Here is a 16,019-nt window from a genome sequence, read left to right as displayed (position 1 = left end):
ATCAAAAGTAAGGTTCAACTCTGTTAGTTGAATGCACAGAACAGAAAGAAGTTTCATACAATGCTTCTGTGTAGTTTACATTTGAACATATTCTTTTTTCCACTATTACCCACTTAGCGCTACGAATGTCCAGTTGCATTTTCTACAGACAGAGTGTTTCAAAACTGCTCAATCAAAAGTATGGTTTAACTCTGTTAGCTGAATGCTCAGATCAGAAAGAAGTTTCACAGAATGCTTCTGTGTAGTTTATATTTGAATATATTCCTTTTTCCACTACTACTCTCTTAGCGCTCCAAATGTCCAGTTGCATTTTCTACAGAAAGAGTGTTCAGATCTGCTCAATCAAAAGTATGGTTTAACTCTGTTAGCTGAATGCAGAGATCAGAAAGAAGTTTCACAGAATGATTCTGTGTAGTTTATATTTGGAGACATTCCATTTTCCACTATTACCCTCTTAGCGCTCCGAATGTCCACTTGCATTTTCTACAGAAAGACTGTTACAGAACGGCTCAATCAAAACTAAGGTTCAACTCTTTTAGTTGAACAAACAGAACAGAAAGAAGTTTCACACAATTCTTCTGTGTAGTTTTTATTTGTAGACATTATTTTTCCCAATATAGGCCTCTTAGCGCTCAGAATGTCCAATTGCATTTTCTACAGAAAGAGTGTTTCAGAACGGCTCAATCAAAAGTAAGGTTCAACTCTGTTAGTTGAATGCACAGAACAGAAAGAAGTTTCATACAATGGTTCTGTGTAGTTTATATTTGAACATATTCTTTTTTCCACTATTACCCACTTAGCGCTACGAATGTCCAGTTGCATTTTCTACAGACAGAGTGTTTCAAAACTGCTCAATCAAAAGTATGGTTTAACTCTGTTAGCTGAATGCTCAGATCAGAAAGAAGTTTCACAGAATGCTTCTGTGTAGTTTATATTTGAATATATTCCTTTTTCCACTACTACGCTCTTAGCGCTCCAAATGTCCAGTTGAATTTTCTACAGAAAGAGTGTTCAGACCTGCTCAATCAAAAGTATGGTTTAACTCTGTTAGCTGAATGCACAGATCAGAAAGAAGTTTCACCGAATGATTCTGTGTAGTTTATATTTGAAGACATTCCTTTTTCCACTGTTACCCTCTTAGCGCTCCGAATCTCCACTTGCATTTTCTACAAAAAGAGTGTTTCATAACTGCTCAATCAAAAATATGTTTTATATCTGTTAACTGAATTTACAGATCAGAAATAAGTTTCACAGAATGCATCTGTGTAGTTTTTATTTGAAGATATTCTTTTTCCCAATGTAGGCCTCTTAGCGCTTAGCATGTCCAATTGCAGTTACTACAGAAAGAGTGTTTCAGAACGGCTCAATCAAAAGTAAGGTTCAACTCTGTTAGTTGAATGCACAGAACAGAAAGTATTTTCACAGAATGCTACTGTGTAGTTTATATTTGAATATATTCCTTTTTCCACTATTACCCTCTTTGCGCTCCGAATGTCCACTTGCATTTTATACAGAAAGAGTGTTCAGAACTGCGCAATCAAAAGTATGGTTTAACTCTGTTAGCTGTATGCTCAGATCAGAAATAAGTTTCACACAATGCTTCTGTGTAGTTTTTATTTGAAGATATTATTTTTCCCAATAGAGGCCTCTTAGCGCTCAGAATGTCCAATTGCAGTTTCTACAGAAAGAGTGTTTCAGAAAGGCTCAATCAAAAGTAAGGTTCAACTCTGTTAGTTGAATGCACAGAACAGAAAGAAGTTTCATACAATGCTTCTGTGTAGTTTACATTTGAACATATTCTTTTTTCCACTATTACCCACTTAGCGCTACGAATGTCCAGTTGCATTTTCTACAGACAGAGTGTTTCAAAACTGCTCAATCAAAAGTATGGTTTAACTCTGTTAGCTGAATGCTCAGATCAGAAAGAAGTTTCACAGAATGCTTCTGTGTAGTTTATATTTGAATATATTCCTTTTTCCACTACTACTCTCTTAGCGCTCCAAATGTCCAGTTGCATTTTCTACAGAAAGAGTGTTCAGATCTGCTCAATCAAAAGTATGGTTTAACTCTGTTAGCTGAATGCACAGATCAGAAAGAAGTTTCACAGAATGATTCTGTGTAGTTTATATTTGGAGACATTCCTTTTTCCACTATTACCCTCTTAGCGCTCCGAATCTCCACTTGCATTTTCTACAGAAAGAGTGTTTCAGAATGGCTCAATCAAAACTAAGGTTCAACTCTTTTAGTTGAACAAACAGAACAGAAAGAAGTTTCACACAATTCTTCTGTGTAGTTTTTATTTGTAGACATTCTTTTTCCCAATATAGGCCTCTTAGCGCTTAGCATGTCCAATTGCAGTTTCTACAGAAAGAGTGTTTCAGAACGGCTCAATCAAAAGTAAGGTTCAACTCTGTTAGTTGAATGCACAGAACAGAAAGAATTTTCACAGAATGCTACTGTGTAGTTTATATTTGAATATATTCCTTTTTCCACTATTACCCTCTTAGCGCTCCGAATGTCCACTTGCATTTTCTACAGAAAGAGTGTTCAGAACTGCGCAATCAAAAGTATGGTTTAACTCTGTTAGCTTAATGAACATATCAGAAATAAGTTTCACACAATGCTTCTGTGTAGTTTTTATTTGAAGATATTATTTTTCCCAATAGAGGCCTCTTAGCGCTCAGAATGTCCAATTGCAGTTTCTACAGAAAGAGTGTTTCAGAAAGGCTCAATCAAAAGTAAGGTTCAACTCTGTTAGTTGAATGCACAGAACAGAAAGAAGTTTCATACAATGCTTCTGTGTAGTTTATATTTGAACATATTCTTTTTTCCACTATTACCCACTTAGCGCTACGAATATCCAGTTGCATTTTCTACAGACAGAGTGTTTCAAAACTGCTCAATCAAAAGTATCGTTTAACTCTGTTAGCTGAATGCTCAGATCAGAAAGAAGTTTCACAGAATGCTTCTGTGTAGTTTATATTTGAATATATTCCTTTTTCCACTACTACTCTCTTAGCGCTCCAAATGTCCAGTTGCATTTTCTACAGAAAGAGTGTTCAGATCTGCTCAATCAAAAGTATGGTTTAACTCTGTTAGCTGAATGCAGAGATCAGAAAGAAGTTTCACAGAATGATTCTGTGTAGTTTATATTTGGAGACATTCCATTTTCCACTATTACCATCTTAGCGCTCCGAATGTCCACTTGCATTTTCTACAGAAAGACTGTTACAGAACGGCTCAATCAAAACTAAGGTTCAACTCTTTTAGTTGAACAAACAGAACAGAAAGAAGTTTCACACAATTCTTCTGTGTAGTTTTTATTTGTAGACATTATTTTTCCCAATATAGGCCTCTTAGCGCTCAAAATGTCCAATTGCATTTTCTACAGAAAGAGTGTTTCAGAACGGCTCAATCAAAAGTAAGGTTCAACTCTGTTAGTTGAATGCACAGAACAGAAAGAAGTTTCATACAATGGTTCTGTGTAGTTTATATTTGAACATATTCTTTTTTCCACTATTACCCACTTAGCGCTACGAATGTCCAGTTGCATTTTCTACAGACAGAGTGTTTCAAAACTGCTCAATCAAAAGTATGGTTTAACTCTGTTAGCTGAATGCTCAGATCAGAAAGAAGTTTCACAGAATGCTTCTGTGTAGTTTATATTTGAATATATTCCTTTTTCCACTACTACGCTCTTAGCGCTCCAAATGTCCAGTTGAATTTTCTACAGAAAGAGTGTTCAGACCTGCTCAATCAAAAGTATGGTTTAACTCTGTTAGCTGAATGCACAGATCAGAAAGAAGTTTCACCGAATGATTCTGTGTAGTTTATATTTGAAGACATTCCTTTTTCCACTGTTACCCTCTTAGCGCTCCGAATCTCCACTTGCATTTTCTACAAAAAGAGTGTTTCATAACTGCTCAATCAAAAATATGTTTTATATCTGTTAACTGAATTTACAGATCAGAAATAAGTTTCACAGAATGCATCTGTGTAGTTTTTATTTGAAGATATTCTTTTTCCCAATGTAGGCCTCTTAGCGCTTAGCATTTCCAATTGCAGTTACTACAGAAAGAGTGTTTCAGAACGGCTCAATCAAAAGTAAGGTTCAACTCTGTTAGTTGAATGCACAGAACAGAAAGAATTTTCACAGAATGCTACTGTGTAGTTTATATTTGAATATATTCCTTTTTCCACTATTACCCTCTTAGCGCTCCGAATGTCCACTTGCATTTTCTACAGAAAGAGTGTTCAGAACTGCGCAATCAAAAGTATGGTTTAACTCTGTTAGCTGTATGCTCAGATCAGAAATAAGTTTCACACAATGCTTCTGTGTAGTTTTTATTTGAAGATATTATTTTTCCCAATAGAGGCCTCTTAGCGCTCAGAATGTCCAATTGCAGTTTCTACAGAAAGAGTGTTTCAGAAAGGCTCAATCAAAAGTAAGGTTCAACTCTGTTAGTTGAATGCACAGAACAGAAAGAAGTTTCATACAATGCTTCTGTGTAGTTTATATTTGAACATATTCTTTTTTCCACTATTACCCACTTAGCGCTACGAATGTCCAGTTGCATTTTCTACAGACAGAGTGTTTCAAAACTGCTCAATCAAAAGTATGGTTTAACTCTGTTAGCTGAATGCTCAGATGAGAAAGAAGTTTCACAGAATGCTTCTGTGTAGTTTATATTTGAACATACTCCTTTTTCCACTACTACGCTCTTAGCGCTCCAAATGTCCAGTTGCATTTTCTAGAGAAAGAGTGTTCAGATCTGCTCAATCAAAAGTATGGTTTAACTCTGTTAGCTGAATGCACAGATCAGAAAGAAGTTTCACCGAATGATTCTGTGTAGTTTATATTTGAAGACATTCCTTTTTCCACTATTACCCTCTTAGCGCTCCGAATCTCCACTTGCATTTTCTACAAAAAGAGTGTTTCATAACTGCTCAATCAAAAATATGTTTTATCTCTGTTAACTGAATTTACAGATCAGAAATAAGTTTCACAGAATGCATCTGTGTAGTTTTTATTTGAAGATATTCTTTTTCCCAATGTAGGCCTCTTAGCGCTTAGCATGTCCAATTGCAGTTTCTACAGAAAGAGTGTTTCAGAACGGCTCAATCAATAGTAAGGTTCAACTCTGTTAGTTGAATGCACAGAACAGAAAGAATTTTCACAGAATGCTACTGTGTAGTTTATATTTGAATATATTCCTTTTTCCACTATTACCCTCTTAGCGCTCCGAATGTCCACTTGCATTTTCTACAGAAAGAGTGTTCAGAACTGCGCAATCAAAAGTATGGTTTAACTCTGTTAGCTTAATGAACATATCAGAAATAAGTTTCACACAATGCTTCTGTGTAGTTTTTATTTGAAGATATTATTTTTCCCAATAGAGGCCTCTTAGCGCTCAGAATGTCCAATTGCAGTTTCTACAGAAAGAGTGTTTCAGAAAGGCTCAATCAAAAGTAAGGTTCAACTCTGTTAGTTGAATGCACAGAACAGAAAGAAGTTTCATACAATGCTTCTGTGTAGTTTATATTTGAACATATTCTTTTTCCCACTATTACCCACTTAGCGCTACGAATATCCAGTTGCATTTTCTACAGACAGAGTGTTTCAAAACTGCTCAATCAAAAGTATGGTTTAACTCTGTTAGCTGAATGCTCAGATCAGAAAGAAGTTTCACAGAATGCTTCTGTGTAGTTTATATTTGAATATATTCCTTTTTCCACTACTACTCTCTTAGCGCTCCAAATGTCCAATTACATTTTCTACAGAAAGATTGTTCAGATCTGCTCAATCAAAAGTATGGTTTAACTCTGTTAGCTGAATGCAGAGATCAGAAAGAAGTTTCACAGAATGATTCTGTGTAGTTTATATTTGGAGACATTCCATTTTCCACTATTACCCTCTTAGCGCTCCGAATGTCCACTTGCATTTTCTACAGAAAGACTGTTACAGAACGGCTCAATCAAAACTAAGGTTCAACTCTTTTAGTTGAACAAACAGAACAGAAAGAAGTTTCACACAATTCTTCTGTGTAGTTTTTATTTGTAGACATTAATTTTCCCAATATAGGCCTCTTAGCGCTCAGAATGTCCAATTGCATTTTCTACAGAAAGAGTGTTTCAGAACGGCTCAATCAAAAGTAAGGTTCAACTCTGTTAGTTGAATGCACAGAACAGAAAGAAGTTTCATACAATGGTTCTGTGTAGTTTATATTTGAACATATTCTTTTTTCCACTATTACCCACTTAGCGCTACGAATGTCCAGTTGCATTTTCTACAGACAGAGTGTTTCAAAACTGCTCAATCAAAAGTATGGTTTAACTCTGTTAGCTGAATGCTCAGATCAGAAAGAAATTTCACAGAATGCTTCTGTGTAGTTTATATTTGTATATATTCCTTTTTCCACTACTACGCTCTTAGCGCTCCAAATGTCCAGTTGAATTTTCTACAGAAAGAGTGTTCAGACCTGCTCAATCAAAAGTATGGTTTAACTCTGTTAGCTGAATGCACAGATCAGAAAGAAGTTTCACCGAATGATTCTGTGTAGTTTATATTTGAAGACATTCCTTTTTCCACTGTTACCATCTTAGCGCTCCGAATCTCCACTTGCATTTTCTACAAAAAGAGTGTTTCATAACTGCTCAATCAAAAATATGTTTTATCTCTGTTAACTGAATTTACAGATCAGAAATAAGTTTCACAGAATGCATCTGTGTAGTTTTTATTTGAAGATATTCTTTTTCCCAATGTAGGCCTCTTAGCGCTTAGCATGTCCAATTGCAGTTTCTACAGAAAGAGTGTTTCAGAAAGGCTCAATCAAAAGTAAGGTTCAACTCTGTTAGTTGAATGCACAGAACAGAAAGAATTTTCACAGAATGCTACTGTGTAGTTTATATTTGAATATATTCCTTTTTCCACAATTACCCTCTTAGCGCTCCGAATGTCCACTTGCATTTTCTACAGAAAGTGTGTTCAGAACTGCGCAATCAAAAGTATGGTTTAACTCTGTTAGCTTAATGAACATATCAGAAATAAGTTTCACACAATGCTTCTGTGTAGTTTTTATTTGAAGATATTATTTTTCCCAATATAGGCCTCTTAGCGCTCAGAATGTCCAATTGCAGTTTCTACAGAAAGAGTGTTTCAGAAAGGCTCAATCAAAAGTAAGGTTCAACTCTGTTAGTTGAATGCACAGAACAGAAAGAAGTTTCATACAATGCTTCTGTGTAGTTTATATTTGAACATATTCTTTTTTCCACTATTACCCACTTAGCGCTACGAATGTCCAGTTGCATTTTCTACAGACAGAGTGTTTCAAAACTGCTCAATCAAAAGTATGGTTTAACTCTGTTAGCTGAATGCTCAGATCAGAAAGAAGTTTCACAGAATGCTTCTGTGTAGTTTATATTTGAATATATTCCTTTTTCCACTACTACTCTCTTAGCGCTCCAAATGTCCAGTTGCATTTTCTACAGAAAGAGTGTTCAGATCTGCTCAATCAAAAGTATGGTTTAACTCTGTTAGCTGAATGCACAGATCAGAAAGAAGTTTCACAGAATGATTCTGTGTAGTTTTTATTTGGAGACATTCCTTTTTCCACTATTACCCTCTTAGCGCTCCGAATCTCCACTTGCATTTTCTAAAGAAAGTGTGTTTCAGAATGGCTCAATCAAAACTAAGGTTCAACTCTTTTAGTTGAACAAACAGAACAGAAAGAAGTTTCACACAATTCTTCTGTGTAGTTTTTATTTGTAGACATTCTTTTTCCCAATATAGGCCTCTTAGCGCTCAGAATGTCCAATTGCATTTTCTACAGAAAGAGTGTTTCAGAACGGCTCAATCAAAAGTAAGGTTCAACTCTGTTTGTTGAATGCACAGAACAGAAAGAAGTTTCATACAATGGTTCTGTGTAGTTTATATTTGAACATATTCTTTTTTCCACTATTACCCACTTAGCGCTACGAATGTCCAGTTGCATTTTCTACAGACAGAGTGTTTCAAAACTGCTCAATCAAAAGTATGGTTTAACTCTGTTAGCTGAATGCTCAGATCAGAAAGAAGTTTCACAGAATGCTTCTGTGTAGTTTATATTTGAATATATTCCTTTTTCCACTACTACGCTCTTAGCGCTCCAAATGTCCAGTTGAATTTTCTACAGAAAGAGTGTTCAGACCTGCTCAATCAAAAGTATGGTTTAACTCTGTTAGCTGAATGCACAGATCAGAAAGAAGTTTCACCGAATGATTCTGTGTAGTTTATATTTGAAGACATTCCTTTTTCCACTGTTACCCTCTTAGCGCTCCGAATCTCCACTTGCATTTTCTACAAAAAGAGTGTTTCATAACTGCTCAATCAAAAATATGTTTTATATCTGTTAACTGAATTTACAGATCAGAAATAAGTTTCACAGAATGCATCTGTGTAGTTTTTATTTGAAGATATTCTTTTTCCCAATGTAGGCCTCTTAGCGCTTAGCATGTCCAATTGCAGTTACTACAGAAAGAGTGTTTCAGAACGGCTCAATCAAAAGTAAGGTTCAACTCTGTTAGTTGAATGCACAGAACAGAAAGAATTTTCACAGAATGCTACTGTGTAGTTTATATTTGAATATATTCCTTTTTCCACTATTACCCTCTTAGCGCTCCGAATGTCCACTTGCATTTTCTACAGAAAGAGTGTTCAGAACTGCGCAATCAAAAGTATGGTTTAACTCTGTTAGCTGTATGCTCAGATCAGAAATAAGTTTCACACAATGCTTCTGTGTAGTTTTTATTTGAAGATATTATTTTTCCCAATAGAGGCCTCTTAGCGCTCAGAATGTCCAATTGCAGTTTCTACAGAAAGAGTGTTTCAGAAAGGCTCAATCAAAAGTAAGGTTCAACTCTGTTAGTTGAATGCACAGAACAGAAAGAAGTTTCATACAATGCTTCTGTGTAGTTTATATTTGAACATATTCTTTTTTCCACTATTACCCACTTAGCGCTACGAATGTCCAGTTGCATTTTCTACAGACAGAGTGTTTCAAAACTGCTCAATCAAAAGTATGGTTTAACTCTTTTAGCTGAATGCTCAGATCAGAAAGAAGTTTCACAGAATGCTTCTGTGTAGTTTATATTTGAATATATTCCTTTTTCCACTACTACGCTCTTAGCGCTCCAAATGTCCAGTTGAATTTTCTACAGAAAGAGTGTTCAGACCTGCTCAATCAAAAGTATGGTTTAACTTTGTTAGCTGAATGCACAGATCAGAAAGAAGTTTCACCGAATGATTCTGTGTAGTTTATATTTGAAGACATTCCTTTTTCCACTGTTACCCTCTTAGCGCTCCGAATCTCCACTTGCATTTTCTACAAAAAGAGTGTTTCATAACTGCTCAATCAAAAATATGTTTTATATCTGTTAACTGAATTTACAGATCAGAAATAAGTTTCACAGAATGCATCTGTGTAGTTTTTATTTGAAGATATTCTTTTTCCCAATGTAGGCCTCTTAGCGCTTAGCATGTCCAATTGCAGTTACTACAGAAAGAGTGTTTCAGAACGGCTCAATCAAAAGTAAGGTTAAACTCTGTTAGTTGAATGCACAGAACAGAAAGAATTTTCACAGAATGCTACTGTGTAGTTTTTATTTGAATATATTCCTTTTTCCACTATTACCCTCTTTGCGCTCCGAATGTCCACTTGCATTTTCTACAGAAAGAGTGTTCAGAACTGCGCAATCAAAAGTATGGTTTAACTCTGTTAGCTGTATGCTCAGATCAGAAATAAGTTTCACACAATGCTTCTGTGTAGTTTTTATTTGAAGATATTATTTTTCCCAGTAGAGGCCTCTTAGCGCTCAGAATGTCCAATTGCAGTTTCTACAGAAAGAGTGTTTCAGAAAGGCTCAATCAAAAGTAAGGTTCAACTCTGTTAGTTGAATGCACAGAACAGAAAGAAGTTTCATACAATGCTTCTGTGTAGTTTATATTTGAACATATTCTTTTTTCCACTATTACCCACTTAGCGCTACGAATGTCCAGTTGCATTTTCTACAGACAGAGTGTTTCAAAACTGCTCAATCAAAAGTATGGTTTAACTCTGTTAGCTGAATGCTCAGATCAGAAAGAAGTTTCACAGAATGCTTCTGTGTAGTTTATATTTGAATATATTCCTTTTTCCACTACTACTCTCTTAGCGCTCCAAATGTCCAGTTGCATTTTCTACAGAAAGAGTGTTCAGATCTGCTCAATCAAAAGTATGGTTTAACTCTGTTAGCTGAATGCACAGATCAGAAAGAAGTTTCACAGAATGATTCTGTGTAGTTTATATTTGGAGACATTCCTTTTTCCACTATTACCCTCTTAGCGCTCCGAATCTCCACTTGCATTTTCTACAGAAAGAGTGTTTCAGAATGGCTCAATCAAAACTAAGGTTCAAGTCTTTTAGTTGAACAAACAGAACAGAAAGAAGTTTCACACAATTCTTCTGTGTAGTTTTTATTTGTAGACATTCTTTTTCCCAATATAGGCCTCTTAGCGCTCAGAATGTCCAATTGCATTTTCTACAGAAAGAGTGTTTCAGAACGGCTCAATCAAAAGTAAGGTTCAACTCTGTTAGTTGAATGCACAGAACAGAAAGAAGTTTCATACAATGGTTCTGTGTAGTTTATATTTGAACATATTCTTTTTTCCACTATTACCCACTTAGCGCTACGAATGTCCAGTTGCATTTTCTACAGACAGAGTGTTTCAAAACTGCTCAATCAAAAGTATGGTTTAACTCTGTTAGCTGAATGCTCAGATCAGAAAGAAGTTTCACAGAATGCTTCTGTGTAGTTTATATTTGAATATATTCCTTTTTCCACTACTACGCTCTTAGCGCTCCAAATGTCCAGTTGAATTTTCTACAGAAAGAGTGTTCAGACCTGCTCAATCAAAAGTATGGTTTAACTCTGTTAGCTGAATGCACAGATCAGAAAGAAGTTTCACCGAATGATTCTGTGTAGTTTATATTTGAAGACATTCCTTTTTCCACTGTTACCCTCTTAGCGCTCCGAATCTCCACTTGCATTTTCTACAAAAAGAGTGTTTCATAACTACTCAATCAAAAATATGTTTTATATCTGTTAACTGAATTTACAGATCAGAAATAAGTTTCACAGAATGCATCTGTGTAGTTTTTATTTGAAGATATTCTTTTTCCCAATGTAGGCCTCATAGCGCTTAGCATGTCCAATTGCAGTTACTACAGAAAGAGTGTTTCAGAACGGCTCAATCAAAAGTAATGTTCAACTCTGTTAGTTGAATGCACAGAACAGAAAGAATTTTCACAGAATGCTACTGTGTAGTTTATATTTGAATATATTCCTTTTTCCACTATTACCCTCTTTGCGCTCCGAATGTCCACTTGCATTTTCTACAGAAAGAGTGTTCAGAACTGCGCAATCAAAAGTATGGTTTAACTCTGTTAGCTGTATGCTCAGATCAGAAATAAGTTTCACACAATGCTTCTGTGTAGTTTTTATTTGAAGATATTATTTTTCCCAATAGAGGCCTCTTAGCGCTCAGAATGTCCAATTGCATTTTCTACAGAAAGAGTGTTTCAGAAAGGCTCAATCAAAAGTAAGGTTCAACTCTGTTAGTTGAATGCACAGAACAGAAAGAAGTTTCATACAATGCTTCTGTGTAGTTTATATTTGAACATATTCTTTTTTCCACTATTACCCACTTAGCGCTACGAATGTCCAGTTGCATTTTCTACAGACAGAGTGTTTCAAAACTGCTCAATCAAAAGTATGGTTTAACTCTGTTAGCTGAATGCTCAGATCAGAAAGAAGTTTCACAGAATGCTTCTGTGTAGTTTATATATGAACATACTCCTTTTTCCACTACTACGCTCTTAGCGCTCCAAATGTCCAGTTGCATTTTCTACAGAAAGAGTGTTCAGACCTGCTCAATCAAAAGTATGGTTTAACTCTGTTAGCTGAATGCACAGATCAGAAAGAAGTTTCACCGAATGATTCTGTGTAGCTTATATTTGAAGACATTCCTTTTTCCACTGTTACCCTCTTAGCGCTCCGAATCTCCACTTGCATTTTCTACAAAAAGAGTGTTTCATAACTGCTCAATCAAAAATATGTTTTATATCTGTTAACTGAATTTACAGATCAGAAATAAGTTTCACAGAATGCATCTGTGTAGTTTTTATTTGAAGATATTCTTTTTCCCAATGTAGGCCTCTTAGCGCTTAGCATGTCCAATTGCAGTTACTACAGAAAGAGTGTTTCAGAACGGCTCAATCAAATGTAAGGTTCAACACTGTTAGTTGAATGCACAGAACAGAAAGAATTTTCACAGAATGCTACTGTGTAGTTTATATTTGAATATATTCCTTTTTCCACTATTACCCTCATTGCGCTCCGAATGTCCACTTGCATTTTCTACAGAAAGAGTGTTCAGAACTGCGCAATCAAAAGTATGGTTTAACTCTGTTAGCTGTATGCTCAGATCAGAAATAAGTTTCACACAATGCTTCTGTGTAGTTTTTATTTGAAGATATTATTTTTCCCAATAGAGGCCTCTTAGCGCTCAGAATGTCCAATTGCAGTTTCTACAGAAAGAGTGTTTCAGAAAGGCTCAATCAAAAGTAAGGTTCAACTCTGTTAGTTGAATGCACAGAACAGAAAGAAGTTTCATACAATGCTTCTGTGTAGTTTATATTTGAACATATTCTTTTTTCCACTATTACCCACTTAGCGCTACGAATGTCCAGTTGCATTTTCTACAGACAGAGTGTTTCAAAACTGCTCAATCAAAAGTATGGTTTAACTCTGTTAGCTGAATGCTCAGATCAGAAAGAAGTTTCACAGAATGCTTCTGTGTAGTTTATATATGAACATACTCCTTTTTCCACTACTACGCTCTTAGCGCTCCAAATGTCCAGTTGCATTTTCTACAGAAAGAGTGTTCAGACCTGCTCAATCAAAAGTATGGTTTAACTCTGTTAGCTGAATGCACAGATCAGAAAGAAGTTTCACCGAATGATTCTGTGTAGCTTATATTTGAAGACATTCCTTTTTCCACTGTTACCCTCTTAGCGCTCCGAATCTCCACTTGCATTTTCTACAAAAAGAGTGTTTCATAACTGCTCAATCAAAAATATGTTTTATATCTGTTAACTGAATTTACAGATCAGAAATAAGTTTCACAGAATGCATCTGTGTAGTTTTTATTTGAAGATATTCTTTTTCCCAATGTAGGCCTCTTAGCGCTTAGCATGTCCAATTGCAGTTACTACAGAAAGAGTGTTTCAGAACGGCTCAATCAAATGTAAGGTTCAACACTGTTAGTTGAATGCACAGAACAGAAAGAATTTTCACAGAATGCTACTGTGTAGTTTATATTTGAATATATTCCTTTTTCCACTATTACCCTCATTGCGCTCCGAATGTCCACTTGCATTTTCTACAGAAAGAGTGTTCAGAACTGCGCAATCAAAAGTATGGTTTAACTCTGTTAGCTGTATGCTCAGATCAGAAATAAGTTTCACACAATGCTTCTGTGTAGTTTTTATTTGAAGATATTATTTTTCCCAATAGAGGCCTCTTAGCGCTCAGAATGTCCAATTGCAGTTTCTACAGAAAGAGTGTTTCAGAAAGGCTCAATCAAAAGTAAGGTTCAACTCTGTTAGTTGAATGCACAGAACAGAAAGAAGTTTCATACAATGCTTCTGTGTAGTTTATATTTGAACATATTCTTTTTTCCACTATTACCCACTTAGCGCTACGAATGTCCAGTTGCATTTTCTACAGACAGAGTGTTTCAAAACTGCTCAATCAAAAGTATGGTTTAACTCTGTTAGCTGAATGCTCAGATCAGAAACAAGTTTCACAGAATGCTTCTGTGTAGTTTATATTTGAATATATTCCTTTTTCCATTACTACTCTCTTAGCGCTCCAAATGTCCAGTTGCATTTTCTACAGAAAGAGTGTTCAGATCTGCTCAATCAAAAGTATGGTTTAACTCTGTTAGCTGAATGCACAGATCAGAAAGAAGTTTCACAGAATGATTCTGTGTAGTTTATATTTGGAGACATTCCTTTTTCCACTATTACCCTCTTAGCGCTCCGAATCTCCACTTGCATTTTCTACAGAAAGAGTGTTTCAGAATGGCTCAATCAAAACTAAGGTTCAAATCTTTTAGTTGAACAAACAGAACAGAAAGAAGTTTCACACAATTCTTCTGTGTAGTTTTTATTTGTAGACATCCTTTTTCCCAATATAGGCCTCTTAGCGCTCAGAATGTCCAATTGCATTTTCTACAGAAAGAGTGTTTCAGAACGGCTCAATCAAAAGTAAGGTTCAACTCTGTTAGTTGAATGCACAGAACAGAAAGAAGTTTCATACAATGGTTCTGTGTAGTTTATATTTGAACATATTCTTTTTTCCACTATTACCCACTTAGCGCTACGAATGTCCAGTTGCATTTTCTACAGACAGAGTGTTTCAAAACTGCTCAATCAAAAGTATGGTTTAACTCTGTTAGCTGAATGCTCAGATCAGAAAGAAGTTTCACAGAATGCTTCTGTGTAGTTTATATTTGAATATATTCCTTTTTCCACTACTACGCTCTTAGCGCTCCAAATGTCCAGTTGAATTTTCTACAGAAAGAGTGTTCAGACCTGCTCAATCAAAAGTATGGTTTAACTCTGTTAGCTGAATGCACAGATCAGAAAGAAGTTTCACCGAATGATTCTGTGTAGTTTATATTTGAAGACATTCCTTTTTCCACTGTTACCCTCTTAGCGCTCCGAATCTCCACTTGCATGTTCTACAAAAAGTGTGTTTCATAACTGCTCAATCAAAAATATGTTTTATATCTGTTAACTGAATTTACAGATCAGAAATAAGTTCCACAGAATGCATCTGTGTAGTTTTTATTTGAAGATATTCTTTTTCCCAATGTAGGCCTCTTAGCGCTTAGCATGTCCAATTGCAGTTTCTACAGAAAGAGTGTTTCAGAACGGCTCAATCAAAAGTAAGGTTCAACTCTGTTAGTTGAATGCACAGAACAGAAAGAATTTTCACAGAATGCTACTGTGTAGTTTATATTTGAATATATTCCTTTTTCCACTATTACGCTCTTAGCGCTCCGAATGTCCACTTGCATTTTCTACAGAAAGAGTGTTCAGAACTGCGCAATCAAAAGTATCGTTTAACTCTGTTAGCTGTATGCTCAGATCAGAAATAAGTTTCACACAATGCTTCTGTGTAGTTTTTATTTGAAGATATTATTTTTCCCAATAGAGGCCTCTTAGCGCTCAGAATGTCCAATTGCAGTTTCTACAGAAAGAGTGTTTCAGAAAGGCTCAATCAAAAGTAAGGTTCAACTCTGTTAGTTGAATGCACAGAACAGAAAGAAGTTTCATACAATGCTTCTGTGTAGTTTATATTTGAACATATTCTTTTTTCCACTATTACCCACTTAGCGCTACGAATGTCCAGTTGCATTTTCTACAGACAGAGTGTTTCAAAACTGCTCAATCAAAAGTATGGTTTAACTCTGTTAGCTGAATGCTCAGATCAGAGAGAAGTTTCACAGAATGCTTCTGTGTAGTTTATATTTGAACATACTCCTTTTTCCACTACTACGCTCTTAGCGCTCCAAATGTCCAGTTGCATTTTCTACAGAAAGAGTGTTCAGATCTGCTCAATCAAAAGTATGGTTTAACTCTGTTAGCTGAATGCAGAGATCAGAAAGAAGTTTCACAGAATGATTCTGTGTAGTTTATATTTGGAGACATTCCATTTTCCACTATTACCCTCTTAGCGCTCCGAATGTCCACTTGCATTTTCTACAGAAAGACTGTTACAGTACGGCTCAATCAAAACTAAGGTTCAACTCTTTTAGTTGAACAAACAGAACAGAAAGAAGTTTCACACAATTCTTCTGTGTAGTTTTTTTTTGTAGACGTTATTTTTCCCAATATAGGCCTCTTAGCGCTCAGAATGTCCAATTGCAGTTTCTA

This window comes from Symphalangus syndactylus, chromosome 12, assembly GCF_028878055.3.
Source record: "Symphalangus syndactylus isolate Jambi chromosome 12, NHGRI_mSymSyn1-v2.1_pri, whole genome shotgun sequence".
Classification (NCBI taxonomy): Eukaryota; Metazoa; Chordata; class Mammalia; order Primates; family Hylobatidae; genus Symphalangus; species Symphalangus syndactylus.
The sequence above is the reverse complement of the archived record's forward strand: the minus strand, read 5'-3'. Positions refer to the sequence as shown.